We start from the raw sequence: 9,474 nt of genomic DNA on the forward strand, positions 1-9,474 counted from the left end.
GCGAGTGAAGGGATACGCAAGAAACTGCGAACTAGTCACAACAATAAGCTATGGCTCTGCTTTAAATCTGACAGTTCCGTGAAACACGGGAGGAAGTAGCATTAAATCCTACCATTGCATAAACTCCTACTGTGTGTCATTAAATTTAAAATACGGGTTCTCATCCAGTACTGGTATATTTAAGCTCATTTTTAAATAAAGATAACAGACAAAGATGAAAATATTATCCTCCAAAAAAAGTATAACATTTTATTTTTTTATGAGAAGAGGTAACGATTTATCGAGTAGGTTGCAAATGAGCAATGTAGTTCCCGTTCGCTTGTTAGAATTAGAGATAATAACGTAAACATCTTTTAAACAGTTTGAAAACAAGACAGCAACATTCAGGCGGAACAGTCAAGACAATTAACGAAGAATTAAACACTGAACTAACGAAATATATATATTAATAAGTTGACTGTAATTTTAATTGCGACAATGAATTATAGCAGTAAGATCCGTCTTGGAGATAGTGCCAGCAGATGTCGCTAGATCGCGGTCCGAGTAAAGCTGAAACATTTGTCAGACTCATGATTGCAATCTTTTATTTATTCCTATGCATGGTATTCTATCCAGAAGAAATTTCAGTCCGTGTTTCACAGTTATTTTTGTTATTACAATCCACTGTGCATGAAAAACGCTAAGACAGGTCGTCGTGATAAGTCACTAGATCGCAACCGATCGCAAGATATTTGCGTTTTTCCCATGTTTGCGTTCTTCCCATATTTGCATTTTTCCCAGATTTGCGTTTTTCCCATATTCGCGTTTTTCCCATAACCGCGTTTTTCCCATATTCGCGTTATAGGAAAAACGCGAATATGGGAAAAACGTTCGTGTAACTAAACATTTGAAGTTAATGAAGCGCATAAGACGGAGAACAGCAGATGTGGGGAACATTTGCTTTTTTTATGCATCCCCAATTTTATCACATTTTCGTTTTCCCTCTAATGCATTTTATTAATTTCACATGTTCGCGTTTTTCCCATATTTGCGTTTTGAGGAAGAGGCAGATATGAGGTAACTAAACATTTGAAGTTAATGAAGCGCATAAAAGGGAGAACTGCAGATGTGGGGAACGTTTGCTTTTTTCATGCAACCCCAATTTTCGCACATTTTGGTTTTCCCTCTAATGCGTTTTATTGATTTCATATGTTTTTCCCATATTTGCGTTTTTCCCATATTTGCGTTTTCCCCATATTTGCATTTTTCCCATATTTGCGCCTTTCCCAAATTTGCGTTTTGAGGAATAGGCAGATAGGAGGTAACTACACATTTGAAGATAATGAAGCGCATAACAGGGAGAACTGCAGATGTGGGGAGCATTTGCTTTTTTTATGCATCCCCAATTTTCGCACATTTTGGTTTTCCCTCTAATACGTTTTATTAATTTCATATGTTTTTCCCATATTTGCGTTTATCACATATTGGCGTTTACAATATTTGCGTTTTTCCCATATTTGCGCTTTTCCCATTATGCATTTTTCCCATATTCCCGTTTTTCCCACATTATATTCCCGAATATTGGAAAAACGTGAATATGGGAAAAACGCGAATATGGGAAAAACGCGAATATGGGACAAACGCGAATATGGGAAAAACGCGAATACGGGAATAACGCGAATACAGGAAAAACGCGAATACGGGAAAAACACGAATACGGGAAAAACGCGAATACGGGAAAAACGCGAATATGGGAAAAACGCAAATATGGGAAAAACGCAAATATGGGAAAAATGCAAATATGGGGAAAACGCAAATGAGGTGAAAACGCAAATATGGGAAAAATGTAAATATCGGACAAACGCAAATATAAGAAAAATGCAAATATGGGAACATACCAAATATAGGAAAAACGCAATTATGGGAAAAACGCAAATTTGGGAAAAACTCAAATATGGTAAAAACATATGAAATTAATAAAACGCAACAGAGGGAAAACAAAAATGTGGTAAAATTGGGGATGCATAAGAAATACAAATGTTCCCCACATCTCCAGTTCTCTGTCTTATGCGCTTTATCAACTTCAAATGTCTGGTTACCTCATATCAGCCTCTCCAACAAAACGCAAATATAAGAAAAACGCGAATATGGAAAAAACGAAAATATGGAAAAAACGAAAATATGGGAAAAACGAAAATATTGAAAAAACGAAAATATGGAAAAAAACACAAATATGGAAAAAACGCAAATATGGAAAAAACGCGAATATGGAAAAAACGCGAATATGGAAAAAACGCAAATATGGAAAAAAACGCAAATATGGAAAAAACGCAAATATGGAAAAAGGCAAATATGGGAAAAAGGCAAATATGGGAAGCAGGCAAATCTGGGGAAAGGGCAAATATGGGGAAAAGGCAAATATGGGAAAAAGGCAAATATGGGAAAAAGGCAAATATGCGTTTTTCGCATATTTGCGTTTTGAGGAACAGGCAGATATGAGGTAACTAAACATTTGAAGTTAATGAAGCGCTTAAGAGAGAGAACTGCAGATGTGGGGAACATTTCCTTTTTTTTATGCATCCCCAATTTTCCCACATTTTCGTTTTCCCTCTAATGCGTTTTATTAATTTCATATGTTTTTTTCATATTTGCGTTTTTCCCATAGTTGCGTTTTTCCAATATTTGCTTTTTTCCATTATTTGCGTTTTTCCCATATTCGCGTTTTGAGGAATTGGCAGATATGCGGTAACCAAACATTTGAAGTTAATCAAGCGCATAAGAGGGGGAATGCAGACGTGGGGAACAATTGCTTTTTTTATGCATCCCCAATTTCTCCACTATATCGTTTTCCCTCTAATGCATTTTATTAACTTCATATGTTTTTCCCATATTAACGTTTTCACATATTCGCGTTTTTGCCATATTCGCGTTTTTGCCATATTCGCGTTATTGCCATATTCACGTTTTTCCCATATTCGCGTTTTTGCCATATTCGCGTTTTTGCCATATTCGCGTTCTTGCCATATTCGGGTTTTTGCCATATTCGCGTATTTGCCATATTCGCATTTCTGCCATATTCGCGTTTTTGCCATATTCGCGTTTTTAACATTTTCGCGTTTTTGCCATATTCGCGCTTTTGCCATATTCGCGTTTTTGCAATATTCGCGTTTTTCCAATATTTTCGATTTTCCTATATTTGCGTTTTGAGGAAGAGGTTGGTTGGTTGGTTTGGGGAAGGAGACCAGACAGCGTGGTCATCGGTCTTTTGAGGAAGAGGCAGATATGGGGTAAATAATCTTTGAAGTCAATGAAGCGCATAAGATTGAGAACTACAGATGTTACGAACATTTCCTTTTTTTTTTATGCATCACCAATTTTCCCACATTTTCGTTTTTCCTCTAATGCGTTTTATTAACTTCATAAGTTTTTTTCCATATATGCGTTTTTCCCGTATTCGCGTTTTTCCCGTATTTGCGTTTTTCCCGTATTTGCGTTTTTCTCGTATTTGCGTTTTTCCCATATTTGCGTTTTTCCCATATTTGCATTTTGTGGTGTCACCGTCTGACACCACACTTGCTAGGTGGTGGCCTTTAAATCAGCCGCGGTCCGTTAGTATACGTCGGACCCGCGTGTCGCCAGTTTCCGTGATTGCAGACCGAGCGCCGCGACACGGCAGGTCTAGAGAGACTTCCTAGCACTCGCCCCAGTCGTACAGCCGACTTTGCTAGCGATGGTTCACTGACAAATTACGCTCTCATTTGCCGAGACGATAATTAGCACAGCCTTCAGCTACGTCATTTGCTACGACCTAGCAAGCCGCGATAATCAATTGCTATTTATCTTGTGATGCATGTACCATCTGACCGATGTTCACCAATTATGGATTAAAGTTAAGTATTCCAGAAGCTACGTACTATTTTTGCTATTATAAAGAACTTGTCCTGTTCCAGACCACACGCCATCCTGCATGAGCTTAAACGCGTGCCTTTCGGCTACCTCTCATAGTCGATTGGCTGTCATGCCAGTCCACAACACATTTTTCCCGTATTTGCGTTTTCCCCACATTTGCGTTTTTGCAATATTAATGTTTATCCCATATTTGCGATTTTCTCATATTAGGGTTTTTTTCGTATTTTCGTTTTTCCCATATTTGTGTTTTTCCCATAATTACGTTTTTAACATATTTGCGTTTTCCCATATTTGCGTTTTTCCCGTATTTCCGTATTTCCCATATTTGCGTTTTTTCCATATTTGCGTTTTGAGCACCAGGCAGATATGAGGTATCTAAACATTTGAAGTTAATGAAGTGCATATGAGAGAGAACTGCAGATGTGGGGAACATTTGTATTTTTGGTGAATCCCCAATTTTACCACATTTTTGTTTTCCCTGTATTGCGTTTTATAAGTTTCATATGTTTTTACCATATTTGAGGTTTTCCCAAATTTGAGTTTTTCCCGTATTTGCGTTTTTTCTATACTTGCGTTTTTCCCATATTTGCATTTTTCTTATATTTGCATTTTTCCGATATTTACATTTTTCCCATGTTTGCGTTTTTCCCATGTTTGCGTTTTTCCCCTATTTGCGTTTTTCCCATATTTGCGTTTTTCCCCATACTTGCGTTTTTCCCCATACTTGCGTTTTTCCCCATACTTGCGTTTTTTCCCATATTTGCGTTTTTTCCCATATTTGCGTTTTTTCCCATATTTGCGTTTTTCCCATATTTGCGTTTTTTCCCAGATTTGCGTTTTTCCCAGATTTGTGATTTTCCCAGATTTGCGTTTTTCCCAGATTTGCGTTTTTCCCAGATTTGCGTTTTTCCCATATTTGCGTTTTTCCCATATTTGCGTTTTTCCCATATTTGCGTTTTTCCCATATTTGCGTTTTTCCCATATTTGCGTTTTTCCCATATTTGCGTTTTTCCCATATTTGCGTTTTTCCCATATTTGCGTTTTTCCCATATTTGCGTTCTTCATATATTTGGGTTTTTTAGCAGACGCAGATATGAGGTAAGTAAACATTTGATGTTGATGAACCACAGAAGAGGGAGACTGGTGATGTGGGGAACATTTGTAATTTTTATCCATCTCCAATTTTCCCACTTTTGTGTTTTCCCTCTATTGCGTTTTATTAATTCCATATGTTTTTGTCATATTTGAGTTTTTCCCGAAATTGCGTATCTCCGAAATTTGCGTTTTTCCTGTATTTTGCATTTTTCTTATATTTGCGATTTTCCGATATTTAAATTTTTCCAATATTTGCTATTTTCCATATTTGCGTTTTTCTCATATTTGCTTTTTTCCCCATATACGTGTTTGTACTATATTTTCGTGTATCCCATATCTGCGTTTTTCCCATATTTGCATTCTTCCCATTTCTGCATTTTTCCCCATATTGGCGTTTTTCCCATATTGGCGTTTTTCCCATATTGGCGTTTTTCCCATATTGGCGTTTTCCCCATATTGGCGTTTTCCCCATATTGGCGTTTTCCCCATATTGGCGTTTTCCCCATATTGGCGTTTTTCCCATATTGGCGTTTTTCCCATATTGGCGTCTTTCCCATATTGGCGTTTTTCCCATATTGGCGTTTTTCCCATATTGGCGTTTTTCCCATATTGGCGTTTTTGCCATATTGGCGTTTTTGCCATATTGGCGTTTTTGCCTATTTTCGATAGTTGCCTATTTTCGATAGTTGCCTATTTTTGATAGTTGCCTATTTTCGATAGTTGCCTATTATCGATAGTTGCCTTTTTTCGATAGTTGCCTTTTTTCGATAGTTTCCTTTTTTCGATAGTTGCCTTTTTTCGATAGTTGCCTTTTTTCGATAGTTGCCTTTTTTCGATAGTTGCCTTTTTTCGATAGTTGCCTTTATTCGATGTTTGCCTTTTTTCGATGTTTGCGTTTTTCCGATGTTTGCGTTTTTCCGATGTTTGCGTTTTTCCGATGTTTGCGTTTTTCCGATGTTTGCGTTTTTCCGATGTTTGCGTTTTTCCGATGTTTGCGTTTTTCCGATGTTTGCGTTTTTCCCACATTTGCGTTTTCCCCACATTTGCGTTTTCCCCACATTTGCGTTTTCCCCACATTTGCGTTTTCCCCACATTTGCGTTTTCCCCACATTTGCGTTTTCCCCACATTTGCGTTTTCCCCACATTTGCGTTTTTCCCACATTTGCGTTTTTCCCACATTTGCGTTTTTCCCACATTTGCGTTCTTCATATATTTGGTTTTTGTAGCAGACACAGATATGAGGTAAGTAAACAATTGATGTTGATGAACCACAGAAGAGGGAGAACTGGAGATGTGGGGAACATTTGTAATTTTTATCCATCTCCTATTTTCCCACTTTTCTGTTTTCCCTCTATTGCGTTTTATTAATTCCATATGTTTTTTTCATATTTGAGTTTTTCCCGAAATTGCGTATCTCCCAAATTTGCGTGTTTCCTATATTTGGTATTTTCCTGTATTTGGTATTTTTCCATATTTGCATTTTTCTTATATTTGCGATTTTCCGATATTTAAATTTTTCCAATATTTGCTTTTTCACATATTTGCTTTTCCCCATATTTGCTTTTCCCCATATTTGCACTTTCCCATATTTGCACTTTCCCATATTTGCTTTTTTCCATATTTGCTTTTTTCCATATTTGCTTTTTTCCATATTAGCGTTTTTCCCATATTAGCGCTTTTCCCATATTTGCGTTTTTCCCATATTTGCATTTTTCCCATATTTGCTTTTTTCCCCATATTTGTGTTTGTACTAAATTTTCGTGTATCCCATATCTGCATTTTTCCCATATTTGCATTCTTCCCATTTCTGCGTTTTTCCCCATATCGGCGTTTTTCCCATATTTGCGTTTTTTCCATATTTACGTTTTCGATATTTGCGTTTTTTCGATATTTGCGTTTTTTCGATATTTGCATTTTTTCGGTATTTGCGTTTTGTGGAAGAGGCTGATATGTGGTAACTAAACTTTTGAAGTTAATACAGCGCATGAGAATGAGCACTGGAGATGTCGGCAACATTTGTATTTTTTATGCATCCCCAATTTTTTCATATTTTTGTTTTCCCTCTACAGCGTTTTATTAATTTCATATGTTTTAGCATATTTGCGTTTTTCCCATATTTGCGTTTTACCCATGTTTGCGTTTTACCCATGTTTGCATTTTACCCATGTTTGCGTTTTTCCCATGTTTGCGTTTTTCCCATGCTTGCGTTTTTCCCATGCTTGCGTTTTCCCCATGCTTGCGTTTTCCCCATGCTTGCGTTTTCCCCATGCTTGCGTTTTCCCCATGCTTGCGTTTTCCCCATGCTTGCGTTTTCGCCATGCTTGCGTTTTCCCCATGCTTGCGTTTTCCCCATGCTTGCGTTTTCCCCATGCTTGCGTTTTCGCCATGCTTGCGTTTTCCCCATGCTTGCGTTTTCCCCATGCTTGCGTTTTCCCCATGCTTGCGTTTTCCCCATGCTTGCGTTTTCCCCATGCTTGCGTTTTCCCCATGCTTGCGTTTTCCCCATGCTTGCGTTTTCCCCATGCTTGCGTTTTCCCCATGCTTGCGTTTTCCCCATGCTTGCGTTTTCCCCATGCTTGCGTTTTCCCCATGCTTGCGTTTTCCCCATGCTTGCGTTTTCCCCATGCTTGCGTTTTCCCCATGCTTGCGTTTTCCCCATGCTTGCGTTTTCCCCATGCTTGCGTTTTCCCCATGCTTGCGTTTTCCCCATGCTTGCGTTTTTCCCATGCTTGCGTTCTTACCATATTCGCGTTTTTCCCATATTAGCGTTTTTCCCCTTTTTTCGTTTTTCCCATATTTGTGTTTTTCCTATAGTTGAGCTTTGAGGAACAGGCGGGTGTGAGGTAAAAAAACATTTGAAGTTAATGAAGTGCATAAGAGGGAGAACTGCAGATGTGGGGAATAATTGCTTTTTTTAAGCATCCCCAATTTCTCCACTTTTTCGATTTCCCTCTATTGGGTTTTATTAATTTCATGTTTTTCCCATATTTGTACTTTTCCCATATTTGCGTTTTTCCCGTATTTGCGTTTTTCCATTTTTCCCGTATTTGCGTTTTTCCCATATTTGCGTTTTTCCCATATTTGCGTTTTTCCCATATTTGCGTTTTTCCCATGTTTGCGTTTTTCCCATGTTTGCGTTTTTCCCATGTTTGCGTTTTTCCCATGTTTGCGTTTTTCCCATGTTTGCGTTTTTCCCATGTTTGCGTTTTTCCCATGTTTGCGTTTTTCCCATGTTTGCGTTTTTCCCATGTTTTCGTTTTTTCCCATATTTGATCTTTGAGGAACAGGCGGGTGTGAGATAACTAATCATTTGAAGTTAATGAAGTGCATAAGAGGGAGAACTGCTGATGTGGGGAACATTTGCTTTTTTTATGCATCCCCAATTTCTCCACTTTTTCGATTTCCCTCTATTGGGTTTTATTAATTTCATGTTTTTCCCATATTTGTACTTTTCCCATATTTACGTTTTTCCCATATTTACGTTTTCCCCATATTTGCGTTTTTCCCGTATTTGCGTTTTTCCCGTATTGGTGTTTTTCCCGTATTGGCGTTTTTCCCCATATGTACGCTTTTCCCATATTTGCTTTTTTCCCATATTTGCTTTTTTCCCCATATTTGTGTTTGTACTATATTTTCGTGTATCCCATATCTGCGTTTTTCCCATTTCTGCATTTTTCCCCAAAATTGCGTTTTTCCCATATTGGCGTTTTTAATATTTTGGCGTTTTTAACATGTTGGCGTTTTTAACATGTTGGCGTTTTTAACATGTTGGCGTTTTTAACATGTTGGCGTTTTTAACATGTTGGCGTTTTTAACATGTTGGCGTTTTTAACATGTTGGCGTTTTTAACATGTTGGCGTTTTTAACATGTTGGCGATTTTAACATGTTGGCGATTTTAACATGTTGGCGATTTTAACATGTTGGCGATTTTAACATGTTGGCGATTTTAACATGTTGGCGATTTTAACATGTTGGCGTTTTTACCATGTTGGCGTTTTTACCATGTTTGCGTTTTTACCATGTTTGCGTTTTTACCATGTTTGCGTTTTTACCATGTTTGCGTTTTTACCATGTTTGCGTTTTTACCATGTTCCCGGTTTTCCCCATATTCGGGTTTTCCCATATTGGCGTTTTTCCCTTATTTGTGTTTTTCCCTTATTTGTGTTTTTCCCATATTTGTGTTTTGAGGAACAGGCGGGTGTGAGGTAACTAAACATTTGAAGTTAATGAAGCGCATAAGAGGGAGACTGCAGATGTGGTGAGCAATTGCTTTTTTTATGCATCCCCAATTTCTCCACTTTTTCGATTTCTCTGTAATGGGTTTTATTAATTTCGTATGTTTTTCCCATATTTGCGTTTTTCCCATATTTGCGTTTTTCCCATATTTGCGTTTTTCCCATATTTGCGTTTTTTCCACATTTGCGTTTTTTCCATATTTGCATTTTTCCCATATTTGCATTTTGAGGAAGAGGCAGATATGGGGTAAATAA

Source organism: Schistocerca americana, chromosome 3 (assembly GCF_021461395.2).
Source record: "Schistocerca americana isolate TAMUIC-IGC-003095 chromosome 3, iqSchAmer2.1, whole genome shotgun sequence".
Classification (NCBI taxonomy): domain Eukaryota; kingdom Metazoa; phylum Arthropoda; class Insecta; order Orthoptera; family Acrididae; genus Schistocerca; species Schistocerca americana.